The 19794-nt window shown below is 44.3% G+C and overlaps 2 long non-coding RNA genes across 2 annotated transcripts; one reads left to right on the plus strand and one right to left on the minus strand.

The window, feature by feature from the left end:
* Positions 1–2128: 2128 nt before the first annotated feature.
* LOC310838102 lies at positions 2129–8123 on the minus strand. The gene is made up of 3 exons (XR_014560667.1): positions 7891–8123; positions 6058–6168; positions 2129–4338 (listed from the first exon to the last, which is right to left on the minus strand). It is a non-coding gene; the product is annotated as an uncharacterized lncRNA (long non-coding RNA).
* Positions 8124–16407: 8284 nt separating this feature from the next.
* Positions 16408–18075, plus strand: LOC310835538. Its single transcript, XR_014559694.1, has 2 exons — positions 16408–16947; positions 17975–18075. It is a non-coding gene; the product is annotated as an uncharacterized lncRNA (long non-coding RNA).
* The last annotated feature ends 1719 nt before the right edge of the window (positions 18076–19794 follow it).

Here is a 19794-nt window from a genome sequence, read left to right on the forward strand (position 1 = left end):
GCTGGAAGCACCTTTTTGGCTTCTAGCCTCACTCTGGTTGGCTTGGAAGGTACAATAAGCCTCTGGCAACATGCTAGAGTGTTGCTCTAGCAGCAGGAATGAAGGGCAGTGGTTGCCTTTGGACATTTGATGCACAACATGCTGATTGTTAAGACAAATTTGGTTGGCTGAGGGGTGAGGTTGAAGCTGCACAGAATGTCCCAGACCTCAGAAGCCACCTGATACTATCTGATGTGTGTTCCTGGCAATTAGCAATACATCCATTGTATAAGGCTGGGAGGAACCTTGTTGACTTTTCACTTCATCCCGGGGGATCTTGAAAGGTAGAGGACACCTCTGCCAATGTGCTGGGATGGCTCCGAAGAACAACACAGGTGTGGGCAGAAGTTCCTTGGGCTCTTTGGCACACGATGTACTGACTATTTAGACAAATCCAAATGGCCTAAAAGATCAGCTGAATGCTGCACAGAATGTCCCATATATTGGTGGCCCTCTGGTGCTATCTGAACAGGGAAGGATTATTATCAAAAGAAAGGCCTGTTGCTTTCAACTAACAAGACATCCAAGGAAACAAAGACAACAATAGTTCTGCAAAAAAAATTCCTTCCAGTAGCACCTTAAAGACCAACTAAGTTAGTTCTTGGTATGAGCTTTCGTGTGTATGCACACTTCACACGAAAGCTCATACCAAGAACTAACTTAGTTGGTCTTTAAGGTGCTACTGGAAGGAATTTTTTTTGTTTTGACTATGGCAGACCAACACGGCTACCTATCTGTAAATAGTTCTGCAGCCATCCTGTATACATTTCTTTGGCAATAGATTCCGCTGAGTTCTTTGGAAGTAAGCAAGAATATTGGATTGCAGGCTATGCCTCTATGACCAGGACAGATATTCCTCCATAGTGTACACCTTTCTGCAGGTATATAATGCTTTTTGTATGTCCTTTTCACTAATAAGTTCACTTTAATGCAGTTTCCACTAGTACATGCATTTTTGTGAATATTTGATGACTGCACTGCAAAATTCAGATGAATGTAAATTTTTGAAAGATATCTGTGTTTTGGTTCTCAAATTGTTTCAGAGAGTAAAAAAATCAGGTACCGACATACCAAAGGAGCAGAAGACTCTTCATGTATGGAACAACAGTCGCCCGGATGTTACTAGCCCAGAAATGGAAAGAAGACAAGGTCCCTACCAGAGAAGAATGGCAAACAAAGCTGATGGACTATGCCAAGATGGCAAAGTTGACTGTAAAACTCAGAAGCCAAGAGGATAAAAACTATAAAAGAATGGGGGGGAATTGATAAGTTACTTAGGAGACCACTGTAAGCAGATTGAAACAAGAGCAGGATTTTGACTCACTTGAAGTGGAAAACCCCCCTACTATGGACAAAATGGTTTGATATAAAAATTGGAGTATGGATGAATATGCAGTTGTAGATATTCAAAATAACACTCCATGAAGGGTTGCTTGTGTTTATTTGTATAACCAATAAAAATATTTTTTAAAAAGAAAGTAAAAAAAATCAGTAGATTTGGCTTTAAATGCAAATTGATTCGAGCTTCTCCTCCATCGCTAGTGCTACATGGGGGAAAGGGTTGGTAAATACAGCTCTAAGTACAGTGGTACCTCGGGTTACAGGCGCTTCAGGTTATAGACGCTTCGGGTTACAGACTCTGCTAACCCAGAAATAGTACCTTGGGTTAAGAACTTTGCTTCAGGATGAGAACAGAAATTGTGCTCCGGGGGCGTCGCAGCAGCAGCAGCAGGAGGCCCCATTAGCTAAAGTGGTGCTTCAGGTTAAGAACAGTTTCAGGTTAAGAACGGACCTCCGGAATGAATTAAGTACGTAACCCGATATACCACTGTACATTCAGTTGAATGTGCAAAGCTTCCCCCTTCAGTCCTTTTGCTCAACAGATGAAATGCTCAAGTTGTGAAAGCAATGTTGGGGCAGAGCTAGCACAAGTGAGTTTTGGTTTTTTTGCACTCAACCTGCTTCTTTCAGACGCTCAAATCAGACCTGCTCCCCATTGTGTGTGGAAGCAAGGCTGTCAATTTCCCCCAATGTGTGAGAGGGCAGTGAGCAAATATGATCAGGGACCGAATTTGACCAGAGACTAAAATCCATTACTTAAATATTTATTGCAACTTTCAGGGACAGTGTTTTCAAGGAAAAATCAAGATACAATCATTACATGGAAACCAAACAGAATATAGATTGCCACTTAACTTTTAAACTTTGATATAAATATTAAGAAAAGAGAGAACAATATAAAAGAGAGATAGTCAATTTATAAGATCGAGAACAGCAATGGGAATATCGGCCTGAAAAGAATTTTTTTAAAATTGGTAACACAACCTAAAAAATGAGAAGTCATATGGCATTGTACTCCCAAGAATGCAACATAATGCAATCTAAGCTCACTCTCATTTCCTTTTAATGAACTTTGCCACCATCCCTACCACAGACTCATATTTCCAACAACATCTACTGTAATTTGCCCAGTTCAAGGAAGGAGTCCTCAAGTCTCTGGTCATAATTAGGCATTTTAGGCCTCATTGTCAGGTGTGGGGCTGGTAAATGTGGGCTGTGTAAAGCAACGCTTAGCCGGCAACTATGAACTCACCAAGGAACATCCCACCCCACCCTAATCTCTAAGACAATTGTGCATTTGAAGGTGGGGGGAGGGGCATATTTGAAAACTTCCAGAGAATGAAGGAATGCATAAATGAGTGAACAGAAGTGAATGGTCCTCCTCTCTAGAGCACAGAGGAGGAGCACAGCTGAGAACTGAAGGAGCATTTCATTCACAGCTAGGGATAACCAGGTGTTCTTATGATGGGAACTATGCACTGTGAAGCAGAGGCTCTCCTGTGATCATGGGGGCTCCCTCTGCATTCAGGACTCTGAAAAATAATTGATCTAAAACATGTGTGGGAGCCTTCAGAAGTCTCCCCACAAGGCACAGCCGTCCTCCTATTTGTGGAGGGTCATTTGGGTGGCGTATTGGTAGTAGAGCCTGCAGATTTGCCCTTCCACCCAAAGCCCCTCAAGAGATTACAGTACCATATTTTTTGCTCCATAAGACACACTTTTTTCTTCCTAAAAAGTATGGGGAATTGTCTGTGCGTCTTATGGAGTGAATGTGTGGTCCCTGAAGCCGAATTGCCCAGGGGCAAAGAGCAGATCATGCTCTTTTTTTGAAAGAGGGAAGTGGGTGTTGAAAGGAAGGAGCTGATGCGCAAGCGATCGGGAGGGAGATAAGGGACCCTAGAGATAAAGGAGGCTGCCTGGGAGGGGGGAGGTAAAGACAGCAAACTTGCAAAGGGGGGAGACAGGAAGACTAAAACAATGAGGAGAGAAATTAGAAGAAAAGGAGGAGCAAAAAAACTGCTCCAGCTAAGGAAAAGACACTAAGGCAAACAAGAGGGAAGGGGGTGTTGAAACAAAGCCGCTAATCTGCAAGAGATCGGGGAGGGAGATAAGGGATGCTAGAGATAAAGGAGACTGCCTGGGAGGGGGGAAGGTAAAAGCCCATGGATCCTTAGGATTTTTGCATTGGGTCATCCCAAATTCATCATCAGATCACATAGCATGTCTATGGCTACAGCCTGCACCAAAAAAATCATGCACCCACTATTTCCTGGGGCTGCAGTGGTGCAAAAATGTGGTTACAAAGCACGGATCCACATGGATCCTCAGGATTCTTGCCTGGGGTCCCCAAATTCACGATCAGATCACATGTCTGTGGCCACAGCATGAACCACAAAAACCATACACCCACTGTTTCATTCAGAATATTTTTTTTCTTGTTTTCCTCCTCTAAAAACTAGGTGCGTCTTACGGTCAGGTGCGTCTTTTGGAGCGAAAAATACGGTACATGCCATCAAAATGGCAACAGAAGTCTTTTGTCTGTCATTTGGATTACAGTTCATGAAGGCCTGACTTCCACCGTGGGGAAGGGACAGAAAGAATCGCTTAATATTTATTGTGTCTTTCTGAGATCCACACTCAAAAGCAGCAGCTTTTGAGCAGACGGTGGTAGCGGTTAGATTGATTGGATTGGAATCATTGCATTCTTACAACGCTTCGTATTTCCATTCAAATGCATCCCCAAAGCAGTTTCCAAAACAAAATGGCAAACTGAGGAGGGAAGGAGGGAAGGGAAAGGCTGATGGGTTAAAACAACTTAAGGATATTCATCAGAACAGTAGTCGGTATAGCAGCATGTCATTTTCTCTCTGCGAGATTCATGCCATTCCTGTCCACACAAGTGTTTTAATGGAAAAGAGCCACAGAATTTTTGCATTTGAATAAATTCATCCGTGCCGGCTGGAGAGAAAAGGGGAAATATTTGTGTTAGTGTTAACGAGCGAACGATGAGAACTTTGTGGACTTTGTCCACAGAACATATCAAAACAGAAGAGAACATATTTAAAGCTAAAATAAAATTCATTTCAACTCCATTTTTTTAAAAGGTATACCTAAAACAGAATCTCAGATTTATTCTGCAAAAGCTACTACAATGTCAACATTAAAATAAAAGTTGCAACATGTGAACGATGCATGTCAAAATAAATACATATCCTTAAATCTCAGAATTTCTGCTGCAGTTGTTTAAAATAGGTTGCAAACACCTTTTTCCTCAGACTGCAAAAGAGGCTGCCTTCCAAATGACGTATCAGTTTGTTCCTTGTAATAAAAAAAAGGAAGCCTCATTTTCATCCTATCTGCAGTATTTCATCTTCTTAAGTAAGGCCCCCTATGCTTTTGAATTATGGTGCTGGAGGAGACTCTTGAGGGTCCCATGGACTGCAAGATCAAACCTCTCCTTCAGGAAATCAGCCCTGAGTGCTCACTGGAAGGACAGAACGTGAAGCTGAGGCTCCAATACTTTGGTCACCTCATGAGAAGAGAAGACTCCCTGGAAAAGACCCTGGTGTTGGGAAAGATGGAGGGCACAAGGAGAAGGGGACGACAGAGACGAGATGGTTGGATAGTGTTCTCGAAGCTACCAGCATGAGTTTGACTAAACTACGGGAGGCAGTGGAAGACAGGAGTGCCTGGCGTGTTCTGGTCCATAGGGTCACGAAGAGTCAGACACAACTAAACGACTAAACACCACCAACAACACGTAAGGCCCCCTATGTGTGATGTGCTTTGATATAAGAACAGAGCTGGCATTCAAGGATACAATGAGGCAAATCTTCTAGTTTTGCTGCCCCCACAGTTACTTAGATGGAGTTATCTGCCGATTTATCTCGCCTGTGGCACATGCTCCCATCCCCACCACACTTTGTGGCCTTCTGCTTTCAGGCTGGAATGTCTCAGCATCATTTTTGTCATGCCCGATTATGAAAGGTGTTGGACTTCACAGTTTGGCACCTTTTTCAAGCTTGGCAAACTGAGGGTGCAGGAATTTGAGCCATTTCAAGGCTAGCATTCCCACAGCAGTCTGAGGGGAGATGAGACCATGGCTGCAGTATTTCTTCTTTTTTAAAAATTTTCTCTTACCATTTTAAAATGTCTGTCAGTCTGCTAGCTGCTTCAGTGGCATGGAAGACAGAAGCCCTGCAGAACTTTTGTGGCACCCTGCTGCTCTTTCCTCCAAGAGACATTGGTCCTGGCAAGGACGCTGTCATTTTCAAACCTGGTGGAACTCTGACCCATGGGGACACTGGTGTCTCTTGGAAGGAGAGGTAATGGCAGCCATCGCTCTCTGCTCCTGATACTAGACTGCAAATGCTGAACTAAAGCAGAGCTTTCCAAACTTTTCATGTTGGTGACACACTTTTTAGACATGCATCATTTCATAATTCAGTTTTACTAACAAACCAGAGGTTAAACTAACCCCTTTTCCAACCCCAGGAGGAGCGTGGGAGTGTTTGTGCGACACACTGCAGCTGACACACTAATGTGTCACGAGACACAGTTTGGGAAGCTCTGAACTAGAGGGACCTTTGATGTAGTCCAGCAGGTATCCTCTCTCTCCTCCATAACATCAGGTCATCCTAGTCATGGCATACAAAAGTGAGGAATACAGACACTTACCTTCAAAAACTTCTCCAATCATACAGTAGTCTCCCGTACATATACCATCAGTTGGAGTGCATGTCTCCTCTGTGTCCCATTTGGAGCAAAACCTGCATGTTATAGCATCTGCTGTAAAGGACCAATAATTGTGTTTTATTATTTGTCCCTGCAAACATTGCCCTTATTTAAAACTCACCACATCAGCTTCATTAGGGGGTAGACCAGGAGTCCCAAGTTGTGGCTCCAAAGAAACAAAGCTCTGCGCCAGGCAGACAATGAGGGGGAGAGGAGACTCCCAGGTGGCAAATGGGAGGGGCCCCTCCCTCTGCCCAGAATTAGTTAGAACAGAAAGGCAGAATTTGAATTAGATTATTCGGAGTTGGCTGGGATGTTACCTGGAGAGAAAAAGGTTGCACTCTGGTAAAGGAGGCAAGTTAGAGAGAGGATCAGAGCATGGTGGCTGATTTCTGTTTTGAATCCACAGTTGCAGCTGTGGGATAAGCAAGACCAGGGTAGGCAACCTAAGGCCCTGGGGCCGGATGTGGCCAAATCACCTTCTCAATCCAGCCCACAGACGGTCTGGCAATCAGCATGAGCAGAATGTGTGCTTTTATTTAAAATGCATCTCTGGGTTATTTGTGGGGCATAGGAATTCGTTCTCCCCCCCCCCCATGTAGTCTGGCCCACCACATGGTCTGAGGGACAGTGGACCGGCCCACAGCTGAAAAAGGTTGCTGACCTCTGAGTAAGACCCTTTTGGGGTGTCAGTGCCATGAACCCCTCCATCGTAGGCTCAGATTGCATATATGTATAAATAAACCTTACGTTATAAAGACACCACAGTTGCCACTGTGCCTCATTCCCAAAATGAAACACAAACCCTGGTTTAGCATGCCTGGAACCCCTGAAATCTTGCACTGATCAGAGATTGGAGTGGTGTACAACAATAATAACACATCCGTAGCCCTGGCGTGTTAGTTTGTGTGTTCACAGAATTAGCCTTTCAGAAACAGTTGAAGCCCAAACACACACAGCCTAAGCCAATACAGGGAAGCCACGTCTTATTCAGACTTTACTTAAGCGATCCCAAGTTTGGCAGGGAAATGATGAATCAAATGGAAAATGGGTGGGGTGGGTGGAAAGAAGGGCTGCTGGCTGGTCCAGGCAGCGCAATACCCCCACCCTCCCTACACACAGAGGCCCCTTCTCTTCCTTTCCACAGCTGGATCAGAAAAAGCAACCCACCTGAATCCTGTCCCCCAGGGTGGGTGCATTGGGTGAGGGCAATTACTAGAGCAGCAGCAGCAGCCGCCCCGGAAAGGAGTGGAGCAGCAGAATGGGAAACCTGGCATGAAGGGAGCTGTTAAGAGACCCACTGTACTGTAAGCAAGCTGGAGGGCTTAACAGATCTCTCTCCACACCAGGTTTTCCATATGCAAAGAGGAAACCAGTAAATGGCTTGGGGTGGAAGAAAGTTTCTTTCTAAACAAAAGGTCTGCATCTTTGCAGGAAGACGACAGAGGCAGCATCGGCTAGAAAAATACTGAGGGAGAAGAAGAGAAACTGCGGGAAGAAGTGGGGCTTCTCAAGACCCGAGTAAGTAAACTGGAGGGCTTAACTCAGAGTTCTTAGGGGCTGGAGGTCGTTCTGGGGATTGTTTTGGCTTTGTACAATTTTGCTTATATGCACAACCCCTGGAAATTAACCACCACAGAAGGCCTGACCATAGCACCGCTCAAAGCACTTGCAGGGTTTCTTCACTTTAGGAAGACAGGCAGATGAATTATATACATTAACTAGTGTCTTGTTTTTCTTTTACCTCTTGTAAGGAGGGATGTGGATGATACTTACCCCCGGACTTGAGGCAAAGTAGAGCACAGACTGCGAGCAGCCAGGCCTGAGCCCAACGTGGGCGCCGATTATCAAGAAAGAAGCTCTGTCCCATTGGAAAATCTTTTCTTACTGAGAGACTGGTTTCCGAAGGCTGACGGCTGAGGGACACACTTGGCTCTGTGGCAATAAGCTGTAACAGGAGCACAGCTTCTAGTAAGGAACACGTCCCACAGTTTGAAGGACAAGGTTCAAAACAGCTTTTATAAAAGGGATGGGAGGAACCTCCCTAGCTTCTTGGGACATGTGATCCTTGTGGGCTTGAAAGATATGAGAAGCCTCTGGCAATGTGCTGGGGTGGTTCTGAAGAGCAATGGGGATGTGGGTAGCGGTTCCCTTGAGCTGTTTGGGTCATAATGTACTGATTGTTCAAACAAATACAAACGGGATAAGGAGGAACCAGCTGAATACTTTACAGAATGTCCCAGACAGCAGTGGCTTCCAGATGCTATACAACATTGAAGGAATGCTTGTTCCTTTTGGTGGGCTTTCTGTCCACCTCCATATTTCTTGGTTGATCGAGTCCCATGGGATCAAAGCTGCGATTGATGCTTGCAAGTGGGGACAGGCTGGTTGGTTAGTCAGTTGGGTGAAGCCGTTTTATGTTCCATGCTGACTGCAAGGACTTGGGGAAACGCCCTCGTATGCTCTGGTTGTGCTAACTGATGTGAGTTCCATTAATAGTCCATCTATTTTAGGCCATACTCAAAGACATAGATCCCTGTAACCACACTAGGTTATTTCATGCCTTGCCTTCACATCTTCATAGAGTTTTGCAGCTCCACAATATTAGCTATAAATGTCAATGTATCAATCATAGAATTGTAGAGTTGGAAGGAATCTCAATAGTCATTTAGTCCAACTCCCTGCAATGCAGGAATTTCAATTAAAGGACCTCTAGCAGATGGTCATCCAAACCTTCAATGAAGGAGACTCTGCCACTTTCTAAAGGAGTCCGCTCCACTGTCAAACAACTCCTACTGTCAGAAAGTTCTTCCTAATCTATCAACATATAGATGTGGTGATGCATCAATCACTGGGGGAATGGAAAGAGAAAATGATTTGTTTGTGTTACTGTATCTTGGTGGGTATAAGCTGTGTATCCAAACCATGGGGGACCACTAACTGTCAGGAGTTCAGCGTACACTCAAGTAGGACTCCGGCAGAGACACATGCCCGACTGGCATGTTCCCTCCCTCCTGGTCAATCGTTCAGGAGCTTCAAAAGCTTTCTCCAGCCCGAACATCACAGCGACCGATGCCAACAGACACCGGCACACACAGAGTCTTCACAGTTCGCGTGACAGACCTCAGCATTTTGGCTAATCTACTTTATTTATATATAAACACACACGGAGCACTGCAACGTGGCTCCCTCTCTCTCTAGCATCAGACAGCAAAGAGAAGGGAAAAAAGGACAATAGTCCCACTTCACGGAACACAGTAACACAAACATCCTGTCTCCGTCACTTCCCATCCCACTCTGTGGAGTCAAAACGTACACCATCATGTGATAGACAACAATCCCATGACTGCAAACATGGAGCAGGAATTCTAACCCCCAAGGTCCTCAGTTATTGGGCAGGTATATAAGGGATTAGATGGTTCCTGAGGTATCTTGGACCCAAATTGTTTAGAGGCTTGAAAATCAATACAGCATCCTTAAACCTGGTCCACTAGCATAGGGGCAGCCAATTCTCTTAATTGAGCAGTTAAATCTTGAATAACTGGCTGCACAGATGCTACTGCAGCTCTGGCACTGAATAAATAATGTCAGAAAATCAAAGTGTGGTACTTAACCATGCTTGGAAGTTGGCACTGTAGAATTTGATGGTATAAGTCCGGGAGTAGTTCCTATTAATCATTGCAGGCAACTGGCAACTTGCATGGAGGGAAGAGTGAATCTGTTGACTAGCAAGTAATAGCTTTTTCCACCGGTCTTGCCCCAGCTTCCAGCCCTGGAGCCCTCACAAGGAAGTTGTTTCCAGAGAAAGACTCTGTTTGCTCACAGGGGGTGGTTGCTTTCACCTGTGCTGCTCTACTTCCAGCCCAAGGAACCTTCAGAAGGCAGTTGCTGCCATGAGCATTGGGCGTATGTGCACTTTAATGAACTGAAGAGAGGGAAGGATTATGAGTCACGGCAGTTGCAGAGCATTTGTGTATGAACTAAGCAGCCTCGGACCAGTATACATGAAGGAGCATCTCCACCCCTATTGTTCTGCCCGTACACTGAAGTCCGAGGGCCTTCTGGCGGTTCCCTCAGAGCGAGAAGTAAGGTTACAGGGAACCAGGCAGAGGGCCTTCTCGGTAGTGGCATCTGTCCTGTGGAACACCCTCCCACGAGATGTCAAAGAAATAAACAGCTATCTGACTTTTAGAAGACATCTGAAGGCAGCCCTGTTTAGGAAAGCTTTTAATATTTGATGAATTGTTGTATTTTAATATTTTGCTGGAAGCCGCCCAGAGTGGCTGGGGAAACCCAGCCAGATGGGCGGGGTGTAATTATTATTATTATTATTATTATTATTATTATTATTATTATTACAGTGCTGGGTTTATTATTTGGCTGCTGTCAAGCCAATGTACCAACGTACCGCACTGTGATATAATATGAGAGGACACTTTCTATTATGGACCGGTAGAAAGAGGTCATCAATTGTTGTTTAACATTATTGGTCTTTCGCAAGACCCTGAGGAAATGGAGTCTCTGTTGGGCCATCCTAGCCACCTGATTTATATTGTTTTTCCAAGTGAGGTCTTCACTAAGGTAAACTCCCAGGAATTTAAAGGAAGAGACTTTCTCCACACAGCCTGTTAGTTTCTGTTTGCCACTGAGCAGCTGCTTGGAGTCACAGGACCCTGTTTACATTCCAGAGACCTTCCAGACTGTTGGAAGTGTTACCATAAAGCAGCAATGCTGCAGCAAGCAAAGGCTCTAGCAGCTCAGTCAGCTGCTTGTGGCTGCAAAGCCAAACAGGATGTGTGTGACTGTTGCCATGGGAACAAAGGGGCAGTCCATTCTCCTTATTGAGCACCGGATGTGAGCTCAGTGTGAGTTATATGACCTGTACAGGATGTACATGGGTGGAGTGAGTTTCTCTCTGTTGTTTGTTGAAGAGTGCAGACATCTTTATCTGTATGGCTGCTAAAGACAGAAATAAAGACATGTAGATACGTTTCTGTCTGAGTCTGATTCCCCTCCCTGGGGAGCAGGGAGGAGGGAGAAGCAGTGGTGTCTTTTTCTCACAGTCTGGGAAAAATCGCCGACACAGACCTCGCATGTTTCCTGCCGGGAGTCGCAGGGGGAGGTCAAAGGAATTCAGCCGGTGCCTAGAAGAGGTAGGCACATTCCTCTGACCGAGGCAGAATTCCAACAAATGGTAGCAGACCTGCTGGTTTCTTCGATCCATGGGAGTCTGCATCAAGAGTAGCAGAGCTACTGTATTCATCGCTCCATGGAAGCCTGAAGTGAAAGGCTGGTCCTCTGCAGCCAGAAGCTGACCAGACGAAGCTGACAGCCAAGCCACGGAGCCCAAGGTATGAGATTTGCGGGCTTAAAAGTGTGAATGCAGATTGATTCATTCTCTGCTTCACGGGGAGCAGCGTTTGGGAAAACAGCTCCAAGTGAGAAGAGGCCTGCATTCCAGACATTCTTGTGGTTTCTTGTCCAAGGAAAGAAATGCACTGTTGCTAAGCAACGCCCGTCATTGAAGTGGAAAGTTACTCGAGAAGGCTGGACAGTCAGGCTGTGCCTCAGAGAGGCAAAAACAACCTATGTTTTGACTAAGCTCTAACGAACTGTTGGAAGGGACTTTCCAACGCAGCCAGTGTCAGAGCTGCCAGGTGCACAAGAGTGTAAACAAACCAGCTTTTGGATTTTAGAGGCTTGTGTTTGAGAGTTAATGCAAGGACTCAAAATGGATGCAAAGAAGGGAGGTTTGCCTTCTCCATCCCCCCTGACCAATGACAATTATGCATCTTGGTCTATTAAGATGAAGGCCCTGCTGCAGAATCAGAGATTGTGTAGGGTGATTGAGAACCCCATCCCTGCAGCACCAACGCGTGCTTGGGAGTCACAGGATGTGAAGGCCAGAACGGCTATAATTCTGTGTGTGTCAGACTCGCAGCTTATCCATATACAGAATTTAGAGCACGCGAAAGAAGTTTGGGACACGCTGAGAAGGACACATCAGAGAGATGCAGGTTCTTCAGCGTTGCTGTATTTTGAGAAGCTGACCAACCTGAGGCTTGCGCCTGATGAAGATGTTCATTTTTTTTTTTGAGCTTTCCTTTTTTTTATAATATTTTTTATTAGTTTTATGAAATACAGAAAAAAGAATAAAGAACATATTATGAAAGTAGAAAAGGAAAGTTACAAATTTTTCTTACTCTTTTTTCCAAATCTGTTGGACTTCCCCACGTCCTCCCAACCCTGCATTCTCTGTAATGCATAACGTCTGCAATTTGTTAACTTGTTTCAATACTTATTGTATCTTCCTTTTTATCATGTTACCCAATTTCAAATAAATTATGACCCAAATCATGTACGTTTTCATTTTAACACAATAAAGTTGTTTCATTATTCTATCTCTGACTCCTTGTACCTTAATTTCCATTTCTTTAATTTAACATTACTGAAGCTAGAATTTCCTAGAAGGTGCGTTTTTTAACATTCATACAACTTATAATGTTTTTCCAAATAGTCTTTAAATTTTCTCCAATCCTCCTCGAATGTTTCTTCTCCCAAGTCTCGGATTCTGCCAGTCATTTCGGTCAGTTCCATGTAGTCCATCAACTGCGTGTGCCATTCCTCCAGTGTGGGTAAATCTTGTGTCTTCCAGTATTTTGCAATCAGGATCCTTGCTGCTGTAGTAGCATACATAAAAAAGGTTCTGTCCTTCTTAAGCACTCTCTGGTCCACCATGCCCAGGAGGAAGGCCTCTGGTTTCTTAGGTAGGGTAAATCTAAATACCTTTTTTAGTTCATTATGAATCATTTCCCAAAAGGCCTTCACTTTCGGGCAGGTCCACCAGAGGTGAAAAAATGTCCCTTCCGCCTCTTTACATTTCCAGCATTTATTATCAGACAGGTGATATATCTTAGCAAGCTTGACTGGGGTCATGTACCACCGGTATATCATTTTCATAATGTTTTCCTTCAAGGCACTACATGCCGTAAATTTCATTCCGGTGTTCCATAACCTTTCCCAGTCTTCAAACATAATGTTATGCCCCAAATCCTGCGCCCACTTTATCATGGCGGATTTGACTGTCTCATCCTGAGTATTCCATTTAAGCAGCAGGTTATACATTCTCGAAAGTAGTTTACTTTTTGGTTCTAACAATTCTGTCTCTAGTTTCGATTTTTCCACCTGGAATCCAACCTTCTTGTCTACTTTAAAGACCTCTTGAATTTGTGCATAATGCAACCAATCTCGCACCTTGTTTTTTAGTTTTTCCAAGCTCTGCAACCTCCAATTGTCTCCAATCTTTTCAATAATTTCCTCATATTTAGGCCAATTGGCTTCCATATTAGGTCTCTTACGTGCCTTGGCCTCCACCGGTGAGAGCCACCTCGGAGTCTTACTCTCCAATAAGTCTTTATATTTTGTCCAAACCATTAAAATTGCTCTCCTGACAATGTGGTTTTTAAACAGTTTATGCACTTTGACCTTGTCATACCACAAATATGCATGCCACCCAAAGGCGTTATCAAACCCTTCCAGATCTAGGACATCAGTGTTTTCCAGTAAAACCCAATCTTTCAACCAGCAGAAGGCTGCCGATTCGTAATATAACCTCAAGTTATATTGATGGAGATGTTCAAGCGCACCTGACGGAAATGAAATATCTGCGTCAACAGATGGTGGAACGTAATTTCCGTTTGCAGGAGGAAGTGTTTTGCTTCATGGTGATAAACAGCCTGAATCGGACTTACAAAACCGTTGCCAGTCAGCTGGGGTCCCTCCCAGCGAATGAATTGACTTCGGAGAGGGTCTTTGCCGTAGTTCTGAATGAACAGGACAGACTTGCTGCACTGGAGGTCAAGGACAGGGGGAGACAAGAACGGAGTTCTGACACCCCCACTGCTGTTGCTACTGGAGAAAATGCTGTAGCTTTGAACGTTGTCCGATGTTACAATTGTGGACAAACTGGGCATCTTCAGCGGAACTGCAAGAAGCCACGTCAGAACAAAGGAGCCAAGGGAAGCTCCACAAAGTCTGAGGCGTCAGGCAAAAGTCATACCGTCTCAAAGGCAAAGCCTGCAAAGGTTTTGATGTCGAAAGGAACCATGCCAGAAGTGGAGAACGCTTTTGTCATAGACACGGGCGCCACGTTTCATATGTCCCCAAACAGACAGCTATTTTCGTCGTTTAAGAAGCAAAGCTTCACTGTACAACAGGCCAACGGTCAAGAGCTGGAAGCCACCGGAATTGGGACTGTGTATCTTAAAAGTCTGAACTTGACTATAAACAATGTTTATTTGGTTCCAGAGTTGAAGTACAATCTTCTCAGCGTTTCGCAGATTGCCAAGAAGGGACTAAAACTGTCCTATGATGATGAAAACTGCGAGATCTACAAAGATGGAGAGCTGTATCTTTCTGCCAAAGAGAAAGATGGACTGTATTTGTTGACTTTTGATCAAAGTGATTACATGAATTGTAATTCTAACATAATTTCTTTTGCAGGTGTAGCCAAGAAGGACGCCAAGCAGGTCACCTCGAGGGTCAACAGGGCATTTCAGCGGGTGTATGCTGATGTGATTGGTCCTCTAGCACCTTCTAGAGGCAATGCAAAATATTACCTAATATGTGTTGATTCTTTTACAGGTTTTGTCTGGATTTATCTTTTGGAGAGACCAAAAGACGCCTTAGAAAGGTTTAAAGAGTTTTGTGACAAGGTTAAAAATATGCATGATGCTGACATAGATTGTCTTTGCACAGATGAGAAGCCAATTTTTCTTTTACAGGATTTCCAGAGGTTCCTGAAGAAGAAAGGGATAAGACACAAAATTGCTAGTTCCGAAGAAGCTTGGAAGAGATGTGTCTGTGTTAGGGTGAACAAAGAATTGCAAAAGGGAATGCATGCGCAATTGCTAAGTTCACATCTGCCACATGAGTACTGGGCTGAGTCGCTAATGTCATTTACTTATACGTGGTTGAGAAAGTTTTCAAAAGAGTTGGGAAGTTCTCCTTTTGAGAAACTGTTCCATAGAAAACCTTCTGTTGCCCATTTCAAGGTTTTTGGGTCTCATGTAGGAACAGAAGCTCCAGGTGGAGTAAAGAATGCCAGAGGCATTTTTGTGGGTTATGAAAAGGGTCTCTACAGAGTAATTTTGTCTGAATCTGGTCAGGTGATTCTCACAAAATTTCTAGAGAGTGCTCCTGAACAGGAGAGAGTGATTGTTCACACATTTCCCACTGGAGATGATTCTGATGATGATGATGATGAGTTTGATCTTATTGAGTTCAGTAGTACTGATGATGACAGCGATAGCTCAGACAGCTCAGTTGTCACAGTCATTGAGAGGAAATCTCACATAATGACTAGACCCTCAGAAGAGGAGGATGAACCACTGATTAAGCTTAGTACTGGTTCTCCAGAGAGTTCAGAGGCTGAACCAGAAAGCAAGGGAGAGCAGCACCTCTTACGTAGGTCTGAGAGAGCAACAAAGGGTGTACCACCCAAGAGGTATTCAAAGGAGTTTGCTAACCTAGCTATTGCATGTGTTGCTGTTGTAAACGACCAAGGTCAAATTGAAGCTGTGTCTGAGTCAGAGACAAAGGCACAACAGAGAGTTGCTAACCAAGGTAATGCAGATGCACTCATTCCTTGGAAGTCACACAACCAGAGAGGTACATTGGTGAAACCAATGGCGGGTAGTTCCAAGGGTGGAACTGAAACAACAGGGGAGTGTTATACATATAACAACTGTTTGTTTTCTTCTCTGGATGACGCTTTGCTCGCAGCACGCATTGATACTTTAGGGGGAGTATGTTACCATAAAGCAGCAATGCTGCAGCAAGCAAAGGCTCTAGCAGCTCAGTCAGCTGCTTGTGGCTGCAAAGCCAAACAGGATGTGTGTGACTGTTGTCATGGGAACAAAGGGGCAGTCCATTCTCCTTAATGAGCACCGGATGTGAGCTCAGTGTGTTATATGACCTGTACAGGATGTACATGGGTGGAGTGAGTTTCTCTCTGTTGTTTGTTGAAGAGTGCAGACATCTTTATCTGTATGGCTGCTAAAGACAGAAATAAAGACATGTAGATACGTTTCTGTCTGAGTCTGATTCCCCTCCCTGGGGAGCAGGGAGGAGGGAGAAGCAGTGGTGTCTTTTTCTCACAGTCTGGGAAAAATCGCCGACACAGACCTCGCATGTTTCCTGCCGGGAGTCGCAGGGGGAGGTAAAAGGAATTCAGCCGGTGCCTAGAAGAGGTAGGCACATTCCTCTGACCGAGGCAGAATTCCAACAGGAAGTCTCACGGGAGGGGAGAAGGGATGTGACGTTAGTGGTTTCCTGTTCCTTTGTTCAGTTGCTCTCTGCTTTCATAGGAGAGAGGATGTATATTTCTTTGCTGTCTGCGTAGTGAGAAATAAAGCATAGCATGTAGCCATAAATCTCATCACTTCCCTGTGCTGGAAACTCTGCTGGATGGAAATGTGCCTGAGGCCTTATCAGAGGCTCAGGTCGTTAATTATTCGTCGGGAGGGCGATTCCGAAGGCTCAGCCGGAAAATGAGCTTTGTCAGCTTGGCCGAGCAGAGATTACAACACAGCCCCCGCCGCCCCCCGATATACAACGGGGCTAGTTCTCCTCTCTTCCTCCGAAAGTTCAACACCATCTCCTTTGTCTTGCTAATATTTAGGTGCAAGTTATTCTCTAGGCACCGTGTAGATACTTTTTGAACCTCCCCACTGTACGCTGATTCATCTCCACCTGTAATTAGACCCATTATGGTAGTATCATCTGCAATCTTAATCATTACAGTGGATGGATCAGATGAAATACAATCACTTTGTGGGTGGATATTGGACTTTTTGTCAGACCGCCCCCAGAGGGTTCGGTTGTGCCCTTATACCTCTAATATGCTTAAGACTAACACAGTAAACACCACAGGGATGCGTACGATTGTGTCGCTGCTCACCCTAGTAATAGGGTTGTCAAATTTGCAGATGACACAACCGTGATTGGGCTCATCTCTGAAAGGGAAGGTGAAACGGACTATAGAGATGAGGTGGAGCGGCTGACAGAGTGGTGCAGAGCTAACAACTTGCTCATAAATACAAGGAAGACAAAGGAGCTTGTAGTGGACTTCAGGAGACAGAAGAGCAATGCCCAGCCACTTTTGATTGATGGGGTCTGTGTGGAGAGGGTAACAACGTTCAGATTTTTGGGCATTGAATTACAAGAGGATCTGTCCTGGAGTGTCAACACAAGGGGGCTTGTGAAGAAGGCGCAGCAGAGACTGTACTTTTTGAGAATTCTAAGGAAAAACCATCTTCCGCAGAAACTGCTGCTTGCCTTCTATCACTGTGCCATTGAGAGCGTGCTCACTTATGGCTTATGTGTGTGGTACGGAAACTGTACTACCCAGGACAGGATGGGGTTGTGCAGAGTTGTTAAGGCAGCAGAGAGCATTGCTGGCTGCCCACTCTCCACCTTAGAGCAGATTTATGCCACAAGGTGCCATAGGAAGGCACTGGACATAGTAAAAGATCCATCGCATCCTGGTCACTGTCTCTTCGAGCTCCTGCCGTCGGGACGGAGATACAGGATGATGAAGACAAGAACGAGCCATCTCAAGAACAGCTTCTTCTCCAGAGCGATCTCGGCCCTGAATGGGAAGCCTGGACTTTGAAAGTCATCTAATCTTCCTTGCTGTATTATACTGTATTGTTTTAATTAGTGTTTTTATAGTTGTTTTGATTTTGTGTGGAGTGCCCTACCTGGGTGGATGGAGCAGCCAAGTAATTTCGTTGTCCCCGAGAGGGGGCAATGACAATAAAGATATTAGTAGTAGTAGTAGTAGTAGTAGTAGTAGTAGTATATGACGAGTACACACATCCCTGTGGAGTGCCAGTGCTGAACCTCAGGGAGGTAGATGTAACACATTGACTGCTTGCAATAAACTTTCCTTTTACATCTCCCCTTGCCTTATGTGTGAAAGTGAGGTCCTTATTTTCCTCCTGCGGGTGAAAGGATGTGACCACACATAACCAGAAGCTGAAATCTGATTTCAATATTTATTTGCAATGACAATAGCAGAAGATCAGTTCATGCATTTCACTTTAAGAAAAATGGAAGCCTAATATTCTCAAAGGAAACGAAGGTTATACATAAGTGAATGTCAAGGAAGGGAGAATATAAGGAACAAGGCATGCAAGGGAAAATCAGGGTACAATATGGGGAACAAAAAAGAATGTGGGTTACAATTTAAGGTTTAAACTTAAAGCAGAAGGGGGGAAATCGAAGCATTAGATAAAATAACAATAGCACAAACAAGTGGTCTCACTTACAAAACTAGCAATAATTGTAATGGTTATTTAACTCTTTGATTTAACACCTAGAACGCTCCAACAGTCCAAACTAGTTAAAAGCTTTATTGTGTTACAATTACAGGGCAATGAATTCTTAACAGGAAGGAAAGAGTAAAGAGATTTCTCTCTAATCACAGAGATTCAGAGGACCAGAGTTCTGCAAGCCCAGATGAGAGTTTTATTCAGAATCCAAGGGATAGCAGCCTAAAAGGTCATAGTAGAATTGGCTCCAACACCATCTCTGAACATCCTGACTGAGTATAGGATCAAATCAGTGACGTGCAGTGATATTTTTCATAGGGGAACAGTTCGGGCCAGAGGTGCCAGTTTGCGAGAGCGATGGGGGGACGTGACGTTGTGTGTGTGATATCCTGACATCGCAAGTGTAAGCTTTGCGCCTCTCTCCCTAAGCTGAGCAGAAGCCTCCCGTGCTTTGGGAAGGAGGTGCCAATGCTCCAATTTACCAGGAACATTTAGGGGACTAGTCTAGTCCCCATAGTCCACTGACCACACACCACTGTATGAAATACCCAAACAAGTCAGTTAAGGACTGACCAATGACCACTGTGCTCCCAGAACTCAGGGAGACACTTTCTATGCCAGAAGTAGAAAGGCAAATATTATCAATGACACGGGGTTGTGTTCAATTAGTTCCTACTCAGAGTGGCTAGGCTAGGTCCATTAGCTTCAGTAGTGAGGCATCTAATCATAGCCTGCATTTTTATTAAGGCTTGATCAGGGCCTGCATTTTAAAATGAGCTTAAAGATTTTCAAATGTTAAATGCCAGGCAGAAGACCAGCTGCCTAAGAACCTTGGCAATGTTTTTCCTCCTGAACAAGGGCCCCCCCTGATTTATAGCAGAAAACAATTCTCAAAGTCGTAAAAAGGGAATTACAGGCTGAGAGCAGGACACTGACCTTGCATGCTGCAAAGTACAATTAAGCTGTAAGAGTTGGTAAATAGTAAAATAAAACCATGTGCCTCCCATTAAACTTGAGCCATATTTTCCTAAGGTTAAAAGATCAAGAGCAAATGGCTGGAGAAGGGGAGTGTAAACAGAAGAAGAGGTTTTCTTCCTATTTTATTTTGAGGCTGTAAACTGTTCATTCCTTTTACTTTGAGAAGGTTTATTCTTCTAAAAAGCTACCTATGTTATGTATTAAATATATTGGCTTAAATGTAATTATGCAAAGGATTTAAGAAATGTTAAATCCTTATGCTAGATTCTTATTTCATATAGTTGGAAGAGATCACAGGGGCCATCAGCCACCAGCCCAGCCCCCCTGCCAAGCTGGAAACATCATTAGAGTACACATATGGTTGTCA

The sequence above is a fragment of the Podarcis gaigeae genome (assembly GCF_964106915.1).
Source record: "Podarcis gaigeae genome assembly, chromosome: 2".
NCBI classification, from domain to species: Eukaryota; Metazoa; Chordata; class Lepidosauria; order Squamata; family Lacertidae; genus Podarcis; species Podarcis gaigeae.